This window comes from Phocoena sinus, chromosome 7, assembly GCF_008692025.1.
Source record: "Phocoena sinus isolate mPhoSin1 chromosome 7, mPhoSin1.pri, whole genome shotgun sequence".
NCBI lineage: Eukaryota > Metazoa > Chordata > Mammalia > Artiodactyla > Phocoenidae > Phocoena > Phocoena sinus.
The window spans coordinates 11296651-11310085 of record NC_045769.1 but is presented as its reverse complement, the minus strand read 5'-3'; positions in this window follow the sequence as shown (position 1 = coordinate 11310085).

Genomic DNA, 13435 nt, shown 5'->3' with positions numbered 1-13435 from the left:
AGCAAAGTCTACAAAGAAGTGTGGATTTTACACGCTACCTTGCAGAACTTTTCATATTGTACGAACCAAGGACAGGTACTTGGTTGTAAAATCGAAATATTATTCCATGAAATGCTTCCTAATGGGTGCCTGGCCCACTGGCTACTCCATCCATGTAGCTTTAAATGTGTGAAAAGATCTTCTTCCACTAGGATTGCTAAGAGAGGGTCAGACAAGTTGGCTGGGTAATTGAGAAGACGTTCACTTTATTGAAAGACAGCCTCATAATGCCTTCTAAGCCTTATGAACAGAAATTACTGTTAAAAGAGTTTGACCTTCAAGCATCCTACATCATGGACGAAGTAAATTCTCTGTTCTGGCTCTGCCTCTTGTATTTCCTACTTTCAGCCTTAGCCCCGGTTGTTTCCTCTGCCCGGGATGTTCTTTCTTCCCAGGGCCACGTGCCCTCCAAATCCTGCCCACCTCAACTGCCAACCCCTCTGTGAAGTCTCCTTTCCCTTCTTCTCCCAGACTGAGGGAATCACACCTTCCTCTGAACTGCGTTAGCATAGTATCTCACCGCTCTTGTGACACTTCCCTTTCTGTCTTGTTTTGAAGTCATTTATGCTCCCTTCCTATTAACCAGAAAACCCTTTGAGGGGAGGATCTGCCTCTACTTCCTTGTTGTATTTCCTATACCATGTGACTTAGGACTTTGTACACTGCATTCAGATCACACATTAAGCAAATGACATTTTAGATACAGAGTCCACGTCTGATATTTGTTCTACCCCGAGGAAGTCTTTCTGGACAGCAAGGTAATGCAATCAAGCTCCTCTCCAGCCCCATCAGGTTGAAGAAAGACAAAGTCCAGTTATAGTTCAATTCCCTGGACTAATGTTGCAATCGTTCCCTTTGCAAATGTGTGTCAGCAGTTTTGCTTCCATTCTTTCTTTCTATGGTGAACAAACTCCCTACTAAACCCTGGCTGCTGCTTCTTTCTTTTTTTTTTTTTTTATAAATTTATTTATTTATTTTTTGCTGCATTGGATCTTCGTTGCTGCACGCGGGCTTTCTCTAGTTGTGGCGAGTTGGGGCTACTCTTCGTTGCGGTGCGCGGGCTTCTCATTGCGGTGGCTTCTCTTGTTGCAGAGCACGGGCTCGTGGCGCGTGGGCTTCAGTAGTTGTGGCACGCGGGCTCAGTAGTTGTGGCGCACGGGCTTAGTTGCTCCGCGGCATGTGGGATCTTCCCGGACCAGGGCTCGAACACCGTGCCCCCCTGCATGGACAGGTGGATTCTTAACCACTTCGCGACCAGGGAAGGCTGCTTCTTGAAATGGGACACGTTACTAAAGACACAGCCGTTCTTTTTCTTTCACTGTTGTATAACACACCAACCTGTGCTTTCATATTTAGAAATATAAAAACGGTTACATCACCTAGCCCAACCCCTTTGTAAGGCTACCACTGCCAGGGACATGTTGAAATGACACGCCTGACCTTCCTGAAAGAAAAGGAAGAATGCTCCAGAACTGAATTCTTAAAAATGAGAATGTTCAACATTCAGAGTTCCTAAAAACCCGCTGTCTCGTTACTTTATATAAATCCATAGCTAGATTAAAGGAGTTATTTGAGCTGACTATTTCTTCCCACAGAATGAGAATTAGATTTCTTGCATTTGGCCTGGCTCTGGGTTTATCTACCTTCTTCCTTCTAAAGAACTGAACTTGGGCAAAACAGTTTCAGGTTTTCTGCTAATTTGTGGTCATTGCCTCTTTTGCAGTATTTGAGATTCATATAAAGGTTCTTTTGCCTCCAAGATATTGTGCCATTTGTTGGATTTTAGATGGGACTAGCGGGGAGGTAATGTTGCTCTAGTGGATGGCAAATGGACAGACACCTGAATTGGAGTCCTTGCTCTGCCACAACTGGCACTTTGGTTTGAGGAAAGCCAATTAGCTTCCCAGTCTTCCACTTGAGAAGTGGAGACAATACATATCTTACAGAATTGTTGAGAGGTCTTAATGAGATAACGTATGTGAAAATGCACTGGAAAGCGTACAATGCTATGTTTGCTGTGGCTTTTTACTACATCACTAGACTCTGGTGTCCAAACCACACATTCACTTCAAATCAACAATGCTTGGTGTTTATGAACCCCTTCTCCAAGTGAGGCACAGGGTGTGGAAAGTTGAGTAAGAGATGCTGACTTTGCCTTCAGAGAGCATTTAATCTAGAAGTGAAGTTAAGGAGACACATACGTTTAGTCACATTTGCTTTGTGCATCTGAAAAAGTAGCTTATCTTTTGTGAGGGTGGGTTTCCTCATCTGTAAAATGCAAGTAGTAATACATACTCTTCAAAAGCAAGTAAGACAATACACATGAAGTGCTGAGCTCAGGACCTGACATATCTAGTTACCTAGTAAGTGGTACCTTTCCAAGGGGATAAGAAAAGCGCCAACCTAGTATTACAAGGGTTCAAATAACTAAACAGGAACCATTATATCTGGTTGAAAAAAATCTGGCAAGGCTTTACAGAAGATTAAAATCGGGTCTGAGGCTTGAAGGATAAATCGATTTCTGCCTTTGAAGAAAATGGTAGCAAGTGGCTAGTATTGAAACCGGGCAGGATGCTGTGGGGCTCCTGGGCATGGAAGCCTTTCAACAGTTGCTAATCAGGAAGGGATACAGAGAAAAGGGAGGAGTAGTCAAGAAACAATAGTGCAGCCTTGGGGCCAGAGTCCTGTTCGGCCTCAAGGGACACACATAACAATATCTTTCAGCTCTTCGCTGAACTAAAACCCCCGCCAAATGGAAGATGTTCCAGAGAGAAGGAAGAGTTTGATAACCTTGAGAAGCTCATTCCGAGACCACCTGAGGCCAGATTAAAGGAGTGCAGGCCCGCACTCCCTCAGCAGCCCCGAGCTGATCATAGCTAGAAAACTCCTCCCCAAATCCTCCCAGGTTGGGACATACAGGTTTTCAGGGAATGAGCCTGCTGTGTCCCCCTTTGCTTGGCAAAACAAAAAAGCTCTTCTTTTCTACTTCACCTGTCTCTGAGAATCTGTCTGCAAGAATTGATTCGGCACTGGTCCACAGAGGCTGAGCTTTCGGCATTAGGTTTCTTAGGAAGCTCTCTTGTCTAAGAAACCAAAGGGTAATCCCTTCTCTGCCCACGGAATGCTGGTGACCTTTGACTTCAACCAGAGATTCATCTGAAAATCCTTTCATTGGTGTCGCCTCTCATTAGGTTGTTAGCAGCTAGGTGCACTTTTTTAAAAAGGTTAGCCTTGCAATTTTTCTAAGCTCACACAGTACAGTGTCATTGTGTGCATGTTTAATTAATCATGTCGGCATCTAGATTGTGAAAAGCACTTCTGCAAAGTACATGGAAGGAAACGATAAACACCATTAGTCTTTAAAACCCAGATTGCCATGAAAAATGCACATTTTCCTTCTGAAGCATACAGACTCAGGGTACGTTTACTTTGTCATCTTATTTTGCATATTTCCTCTCCTTTCTCAAATTCAGGGTCTTATGGACACGGTTCACTGGGCCTCAAGTGTCAACTTTCTTTTCAATAGAATCACGCTGTCTTTATACAGCCCAGTATTGTTAGCATTTAGATTCAAGGTTGCTTCCTCTGTAAAAGTTAATTGGATGGGATGATGGTTATTTGATAATGATGCATTGCACTGCCTTGGTGGTACCCTTCGGCCTGTCATTTCATTAACAGTCCAGAGAGCATGTCTTACTAAGGCTTTTTGGCTCCTGGTGACATGAGCTCACCTCCACATGCAAAAATAGTTGCTGAAAGGTAGTTAGCATAAATTATCCCATCATTCAACCACAAAAGCATCTTTCTTTTGGCAAAATATTCATGCCTTTTAAGTAACTTCCTTGCACATGCATTTCTGCTTTCTGTCCAATGAAGGAAAACCTGAAGTGCTATTAGAGTAGTCCAGGCTACCATTTTTTTTTTTTGCCAGAAAGACCCAGAGAACTGCTGCAGCCGTCTTTTATAAAATAAAATCAAATATTAAAATCACCACTCTATAAAAAAATTACTGTTAAAGGTACCTGCTGGAAGTTGTGTCAGTTTTACTTCTATAAAAATAGGTCACCACCACCAGTGAGCATGTATTACGCAGAGAAATAAATGCTATCGATCATCTCATCGTGTTCAGACTTTTCTACAATGTTGATTTCACCCCCACCCCTTCCTTACTCTAGAAACGCTGTTAGAGGTGATGTTTCTAGATGCTGCTAATCGGCAGTCATCCCAGAACAAAGGCTTTATTGATTCATTTCTTTATTCATTCAACCATTTATTTATCAACTATTAATTGAGCACCTAAACTACCTAGCACAATTCAAGGCACCTAGAATACATTAGTGAAAAAGACAATTAGCGTAAAATATTCTGCCATCCCACCCCCACCTCCAGCTTACATTCTCACGGGAGATAGTTGATAATAAACAATAAATATGGTAAGTAAGAACAATATAGTATTTAGGAAGTTCGTAAGTGCTCTGGAAAAAAATAAAATAAAATAAAATAAAATAAAAATAAAGACCAGCAAGTTTAAGGAGATGGAGAACTGGGGTGTGTATGTGTGAGGCTGGTTGCCATATTAAATAGGGTCATCGAGACACGCCCTGCTGAGAAAGTGAGATAGAGAGAGGAGATGAGTGAGTTAGCCAAACAAACATCTGGCTTAAAGCAGAGGCGACAGCTAGAGGAAACGCCCCAGGCAGGAGCCTGCTGCCTTCCCCATGTGGCGAGGTCAGAATGGCTGGGCAGAGAGAGGAAGAGGAGCCTTGTAGAAGGGGAAGCCAGGCGTGGAGGCGGGCATTACGGAATTTTGAGTAGGAACGTGACATGGTACGACTTACGGTTTTAAAAGCACACACCCAGCCCCCCCCCCCCCCCCCGCCACGTACTGGGTGGAGGATGGACAGTAGAGGAACATGAGTGTGGAAGCAGGGGGACGAAAGGATTTCTCAAAGTCACATCATAAAATATTAAAACCTTCTTGGTTTACGTTAGACTTACAACTAGAAAACCAAACACAACACAACACGACCTCCTGTTCAGTCTCTCTCTTGCACAGAGAACTTGACCACCCTCCCATCACAGGTTGCGACATTCCTGGCACGTGGCTTCTTCCAGTTTGGAGATATAAGTTAACTTGGTTGTTCCTTTTTTTTTTTTTTCTATAGTACGCGGGCCTCTCACTGTTGCGGCCTCTCCCGTTGCAGACCACAGGCTCTGGACGTGCAGGCTCAGTGGCCATGGCTCACGGGCCCAGCCGCTCTGAATCCGTGTCCCCTGCATCGGCAGGTGGACTCCCAACCACTGCGCCACCAGGGAAGCCCGGTTGTTCCCTTTGAGGACAGTACTGCTGTGTTGCAGAAGACAAATCATCACGTCAAGGGGCACTGAGGAAAACACAAGGTTGGAAAGTTCCAGAAGTAGTTCTGGAATGCTTGGTGATGCAAGCAAAGAAAAGAGGCAAGAAAGGGACCCAGCATTGGGCTCTACACTCTATGTATCTAATCAATGTCATGTATGCAGAGAGCTCCCTTTTAATGTTTAGGGTGACAAGATGTAAAATCCTACACTGTACCTCACCCTGTCGTTGTCTTTGAACTTCATGTTGCAGCTTAGATTTGTGTCAGTCTACTTGTTTCTTTTTCAAAATCTAACATAAGGGATGTAGTTGAGAGAGAGAGAGAGAGAGAGGTAGACAGGGAGCACTGATACAAAAGAGGGTTTTGAAATCAAGACCCAAGCTCTACGGGCAATAATAATATTGAACTTGAAACTTTTAAAGAGCTGCCTTTGTAGACTAGGTAAACATAAGTTATAAGCAAGAATTCTTAGGGCTCTCTTAATTATTTCACATGACTGATAATGTAGGAATACAGCTATTAGAAGAAATCCTAGGGGAGATTCCTGCCCTAGAAAGGGAGGTCCCTAGGCCACTGCTGAACTGAGTAAAGCCATCAGAAAGTTTAAATGGAAATCCCTACAGGGAAATCCCTAATCACAAGAGACTAGAAAGAACATTGGAAGGTCATTTAGCCATAGGATGGCATATAGGTTGTAGACCTTATTGCCAACTAGGAGGAACTGAGTTGTGAAGGATTTCGAGGCCACACCTGGTGTTGGTTTAGAAATAGTACAACTAGGGTGAGTGATGTCCGCTTGGGGCTAAGGAGGTAGGAATGGTGTGCCCAGACAATGTATTTAACATTCCTGACCAGCTTCTTGTCTCCATATCTATCTACATTCAAATCATCTTAGATAGATGAGGAGATGCTATTCTATTTTTGAGGCCTGCAGAGGACATCACATAAATTTCTTTTAGAAATGCAAAGATAGTTACTTAAAATAAAATTTCCTTGTGTTAGCTAAGGCCTTGCTGCTTTAATGTAAAGTTCTTTTCTTTTGTCTTGGCCTTGGTGGACACTGGAAGAATGCCATGTCTGAGGAACCCACCGTGGTGTCCTGGCCACCATCTGTGTGGAGACCTTGAACTCTCTCTCCTGCTTCTGACCATTGGCTCCTTCAATCAGGGTCTTCCTTCCCACAATACCCTCTTCCCCACCTTTGTCCCGTCTGCTGGCAAATGGGTCTTCTGACTGAAACATAGAGTCACAGGGAGATGGTAGGTCACGCAGAATCTGGGTTCTTATCCTGGTTCTACCACCAGATTCCTCGGAGACCTTTTTTGCTTTATTTTTTCGGAGTCTGATTTTTCTCAACTGTAAAATGAGGGGGACTTTAACCTGGGCACAAGGACTGGCCTGAGATTCTAGTTTATATGTTTGGTGCATAGTTCAGGGGAGAGGGTTGGCATCTTTATCAGATTTTTTTTTTTCTTTTTAAAAGATTTATTTATTTATTTATTTATTTTGTTTCTGCTTGTGTCGGGTCTTAGTTGCAGCACGCGGGATCTTCGTTGAGGCATGCAGGCTTCTCTCCAGTTGTGGCGCACAGGCTCCAAGGCACGTGGACTCTGTAGTTTGCGGCCCTCGGGCTCTAGTTGAGACGCACGAGCTCAGTAGCTGTGGCACGCAGGCTTAGTTGCCCAGCGGCACGTGGGATATTTGTTCTCTGACCAGGGATCCAACCCACGTCCCCTGCACTGGAAGGCAGATTCTTTACCACCGGACCACAGGGAAATCCCTATAGGATTCTTAAGAGTTAGGAGACTTCGAATATTCTTTTAACTTGAGACTTTGTATGTGAAGATCCCTTTTCATGTAATTGATAACTCTGTATCATGCTCACAGCTGAAGATATGGCAAAGCACTCTTCAAACGGCAACTTCCAGTTCTTACAGAGCACGGATCCATATTAATATTAATGGACCCATATTAATCAGATCTGTAGAAGATGACTAAGGTAGACAAAAATGTAACCTGCATGAGAGGGAGTAGGTTGTTAAAATTTCCCTGAGAGCTCATGAGTTATGAAAAAGGAGACATTGTTCTAGAGGATTCCCTTGTCTTTTAATGATTGTCGGTCAGAGGCAATGCTCAGGGGAGACACAGGACATGGTCCCCGTGGTCCCCTGGGAGAGGCAGCACAGCAGCAGTCCTCATCCTGGATGTGGTCCAGCCACTCGGCTGCAATCAGTGCTGCAGAATGTAACGAAAACGGTTATAGCCACAGTTGCCAAATGTTGTTGTCAACTAGACAAAATATGTTGGCTATGTGTGTAAGGGCATGGGAAAAGGTCGGGAAAGGTAACAAAATGACACTGTGCTGGGAGAAGGGATGTGGGTGGGGGCCATGTGCCGTGGACAGGAGAACGCTTGCTGTGCCGGCTGTATTCATTCCCTAGGGCTGCTGTAACAGATGTTCACAAGCTAGGTGGCTGAAAACACCAGGAATTTATTCTCTCACAGCTCTGGAGGCTAAAAGTCTGAAATGATGGTGTCAGCAGGGCTAAGCTGCCTCCGAAGTCTCTAAGGAAGGATCCTTCCTTGTTTCCAGGTGGTCCCAGGTATTCCTTGGCTTGTGGCAGCATCACTCCGATCTCTGCCTCTGTTGTCACATGGCTTTCTTCCCTGTGTGTCTGTGTGTGTCCCCTTGTCTTACAAGGACACCAGTCATTGGATTTAGGGCCCACTCTATTAAACTAGGATGATCTCACCTCGAGATCCTAAACTAATTACATCTTCAAAGACTTATTTCTAAATAAGGTCACATCCTGAGGTTCTGGGTGAGTGGGGGACATTATTCAACCACTGTACCGGTAATGTTTGAAGTTCCTTTTTTTTTTAAAAAAGAGGTTGTATCCATGTATTACTTAGGATATTAAAAAACAAAAGGAGGGTCTTCCCTGGTGGTCCAGTGGGTAAGACTCCATGCTCCCAATGCTGGGGGCACGGGTTCGATTCCTGGTCGGGGAACTGGATCCCGCATGTGTGCTGCAACTGAGTTCACATTCCGCAAATAAGGAGTTGGCATGCCACAACTAAAAATCCTGCGTGCCACGATGAAGATCCCGCGTGCTACAACGAAGACCCAGTGCAGCCAAAATAAACAAACAAACAAATAAATAAATTTAAAAAACAAAAGTAAACAACAACAGCAAAGTGTATTATAAGAAGACACACACACACACACACACACACACACACACACATTCGCTTGCTTACTCTGGCTGGATTGTAGCGGAGGTGTTTGATGGGAAGAGAGAGGAATATTATGATAACAGCTAACACTTATAGAGTGCTTACTATCTGACAGACACAGACACTATTTTAGGTGCTTTTTATATACTAAATCACCTCATCTCATAGCAACCTCATGAAGTAGGTGATACAATCATTTCCATTTTACAGATGAGGAAACTGAGGCACAGAAGACTTAAGTTACTTGCCTAAACTCCCAGGGGAGATCCAGGATTGGAATCCAAACAGTCTGACTCAGAAGCTGTGCTTATAACAGCCCTTGCTGTACTGTCTCTTCACATGCAGACAGACATAGGAGATAGGGGTCTGATTCAAGAAACCCGTCACCTAAACACACACAGACCCACATCCTCCCCATCTCCCTCCAAATACAATAATAATAAAGGAACACGTTGCTTCTATGGTTAGATGTGTTTGGAGCATTGCATCTGCAGAATCCATTGAACTAGACATTGTCAGATATTCACTTAGAACGAACAGAGACTAGTATGAACTGAATGAAATATAGATGTTCATGAGCATCACCGACTGCCTTGCAGACCAATCAGACCACAAGTGCTTTCAACCAGTCAGAATGCAATGTCGCTCTGGTCAGAGTAGCCAAGTACCCAAGGGGGGGTTCACTTACGGTTTTACAGTAGCTTCTAGCGAACTGCAGCTAAACTGCATTACTTGTACATCACAAGCAATACTCACTGAGTGAAGAAAAGGGAATTAATAGGCATCTTTAAAATAATAAGAATGACTGAAGTACTTACATTAAAATGTCAGGTGCTGGGCTAACTATTTTTTCTCATTCAATCCTTACCAAAACCTTCTGAATCATCGCTGGCCCCAGGTCTGGGAGGGTGACTAGTAATAAAGCAGTAGGTTTTCTTTATGGTAAAAATGACTATAGGCTTGTTCCTGTAAACCTGCTCCAGGGGCTCTCCCACCTCTGAAGTGAACTTTGCTCTGTAGCTGTCTGCACATTCTGTGAGGACAAATCTGTACTACAACAACTACCTAAATGAATATTTGGGACATTTTCACTGGGGGAAGCTTAGTGTGTATAACTTTCCGGTAATTTCCCTCATCTGAATAACTTCTTGAATGAAAATAGGTCCTTCAAGTGCACAGCTTGAAGCTCTGGAGGTGGGGTGGCATCCTCCCAAAGCAGAAACCTTGGGCTAAACCAGCCCAGTTGTATTCCAAGGAGTTTGTACCCCCAGAGGCCAGATCAAGACCAGGAAGGCACACACTCCTGTCTTTTCCTGCTCTCATGTAGGGCCAGGTTTGATTGACAAGAGCATCTAACAGATAGCGAAGTGCTGACTGTAGACATTAAATCCTGGGCTCTGAAGTCACCCCACTGACCTTCAAATCCCAGCTCCATCACTTCCCAGTTGTAGGACCTTGGCAAGGTCCTCCACTCGGCAGCCTTAGTTTCTTCATCTGTAAAATGGGCATAACTAATACAGCCTACCGCTGAAGGCTGGTGTGAGGATAAATGGAGTTACTCTACAGAGCGTGCTTTGCATAGTGCCTGGTGCTTAGTCCCAGGAAATGTTCGTCATCGTTACTGGGCATCAACAGGGAATTCTGTGCGATCGCTTCCCTTCTCAGGGGCTGGGGTGTGATGGAAACGCCAGTCAGCTGGGCTCAAGAGATATGCTCTGTGCTCAGATCACCCCGTGTCATAGGAGCCATCACCTGTCTGCTGGAATTTGGTGAGAAAAGGAAAAGAAAGAAGATGAGTGTTTTTAGAGACCCACTTTTACAACATCTCCGTCTGACCCCTTCAAAATGGACGGCTGCTGCTAGGGTCCATTCTCCTCTTGGGCAGCCCTGCAAGCCCCGCTGGTGTTTCTTTTCTGAAGCCAGAGCAGGTTTCTCTCCCCACAGGAGCCCCATTCTTTACCCTGGACCAGAAGGGAAGGTCCCTTTTCTCTTTTCAGTAATGGGCAAGAACAACGTTCCATTGACGCCGTGAATGGAGCGTTTCTTACCCCAGACTCTCTTGCTGCTGCAGACGCAGGGACCTTTTTTCTCTCCCTTGGTTTCCAAAGACTCATGTTCTCTATAGGTGACCCCCGGGAGGCCAGGATTCCTGATTCTGGCACAAACTGACAAAGGGAAGGGGGCTGCTCGGTTGCAGGGTTCCCACACCAGGCCCTTTGACTTGTGGTTTCCTTTTATTTTTAAAATTTTTATTGGAATACAGTTGATTTACAATGTTGTGTTAGTTTCTGGTGTACAGCAAAGTGAATCAGGTATACATATACATATAGCCATTCTTTTATAGATTCTTTTCCCATATAGGTCATTACAGAGTATTGAGGAGAGTTCCCTGTGCTACAGTAGGTTTTTATTAGTTATCTATTTTATATATAGCAGTGTGTATATGTCAATCCCAATCTCCCAGTTTATCCCTCCCCCGCCCTCAATCCCCCTTGGTAATCATAAGTTTGTTTTCTACATCTGTGACTCTATTTCTGTTTTGTAAATAAGCTCATTTGTACCATTTTTTTTTAGATTCCACATATAAGCGATATCATATGATATTTGTCCTGTGATTTCTGACAGGTGCACATCCTAGAATTTTCCCTGATTCACCAACCTTTGGGCCTGCCCCACCACCCGGCAGCATCCTCTTCTTTCACACCCTATTCCTTTCCCTTGCTTCACTTTGGGTTAGAGCACTTAGTATCACCTGGCCCATTTCTATTAACATAGATACTGTCTGGTCTCCATCTCACGGGCAACACAAGCTTCAGAAGAGTAGCGACTCTGTCTTATTCATTGCTGAGTCCCCAGTGCCCGGCACACAGTAGGTGCTCAAGAAATATTAATTGAATGAATGAATGAATAAGTGAATGATGTCTGAAAACTGCCTCTGGTTTCTCTCTAACATCCAGAAAGTGCCTTTCTGATAAATGGATAACTGAAGTCTAGTTGCTGGGTTTCCAGAACGGCCTGAGATTAGAGCGGTCAACCAACTGGCACAGCCCTTCTGTGGCCCGGCAAACTAGGAACACAGAGCTTAGGCCCTGCTGTATGGGCAGATGCCATTCAGCTGGTGAGACAAAGCTCACAAAGGACAGAGTAAAATGAACCCAGGCAGAGGAGCAGGGCTTCGATGGTGGTGGGGACAGCTGGGGGGTGGATCTGCCGGGAGAAGGAGGCCAGGTGACCGATTGCCTGTCAGCTCCACAGCATTGCCCTTCAGGTGCATGGTTTCCCAGGGCTCTGTGCAGAGTGTACCCAGAAACCACACCGATGTTTCCAGGAAGTATGCACCAACTGCTTGTTCTCTGTAGGTTCTTTCCCTCTTCCCTTTCTGTGTTGCTGTTTCTTGCAAGTTAAAAAGCAAGTCAGGAAGCAATGTAAAAATAATCAAACCACAGCTAAGAGAAGGCGGTATCAAAAGAAGAAAAGGGGGAAAAAATCGAGTTGAGTATTATTCCACAGTGCTTTGTACCCAGGCCCTGTGATTATTCACTCTGTGAAACCTGCCGCGGTCTGGGGGAGTTAATGGGCCGATGTGACTTTCCTTTGCCATTACTTAAATGGGCTATAAAAATTAGCATTGGCTCCTCGGTCACAAGCTGGAAAAAGTCACGCTCTGGAGACGGAAGAATGTTAATAAAAGGGGAAGACCCACAGCTCCAGCTTCCTACCTTGGGAATGATCACAGCTATCGGGTAACGCCTCTCCATAAAGAAAATCACCTTCAGGCATCCAGGGATCCTGAGGGGAAGGAAGATCAGAAGACCCCAAGCATCGAGAAATGGGCCACCTTGAGGGAGGATTGGGAAGCTTCTGAGGTTTGGGGCTGGGCAGAGCCGATTGAGGGTTTGGGGGCTTTGGAGAGAGAGGGGCTCGCTTCAGGGAGGGTTCACGTCCGCTTCAAGTTTTTCAAAATTCCCAGTATATCAAAACATGGAAAGCTGTCAAGACAGGACCATAGGGCTTCCCTGGTGGTGCAGTGGTTCAGAGTCCGCCTGCCGATGCAGGGGACACGGGTTTGTGCCCCGGTCCGGGAAGATCCCAGATGCCGCGGAGCGGCTGGGCCCGTGAGTCACGGCTGCTGAGCCTGAGCGTCCGGAGCCTGTGCTCCGCAACGGGAGAGGCCACAACAGTGAGAGGCCCACGTACCACAAAACAAAAACAAACAGGACCACAAAAACTGCGGCGTATTTTAAAATAATTACACGCAACAGATTAGCACTTTTAATATACAAGCAAACAAAGCAATTGTGTTATTCACAAGGTAAATCCAGGACTTATTAAAAGTATGAATTCAGAGTGCGCTGCAGGCTGTGAAGAGGCACACAGGCCATGCGTGTGTCTCTGGCAACATTTTCTTTCTATTCCGTCAGTAGGTCTCCTTGACACTGTGTGTAACTCAGGTATATTGTCAGTAGTCTAAACTTGAGTCCTTCACATAAAAATGGGGGGACTCTTCTCTCCTCACTCAGATACCCTGAGCGACCAAGCCACCGCTGTTCTGATACTTGTTATTGCTTGTCCTGCTTTGCTCCCAAGAAGACTCAGAGGGGCCTCCTCTCCGGGCCTCGCCTACAGGCCCTGAGGGTGGGGCGGCCTAGGATGAGTTGGCAGCTCTATCGCTGGCTCCATGGGGCCTCTCCAAACACCAGGGTTTGTTCAGGACATTTTCTCTGAGTCACCCCTGGTGATAAGACAGGCGGGAGCCTCTAAGCAAGTCAGGTTTTAGATTCTTACCCTCAGAGGTTTGATTT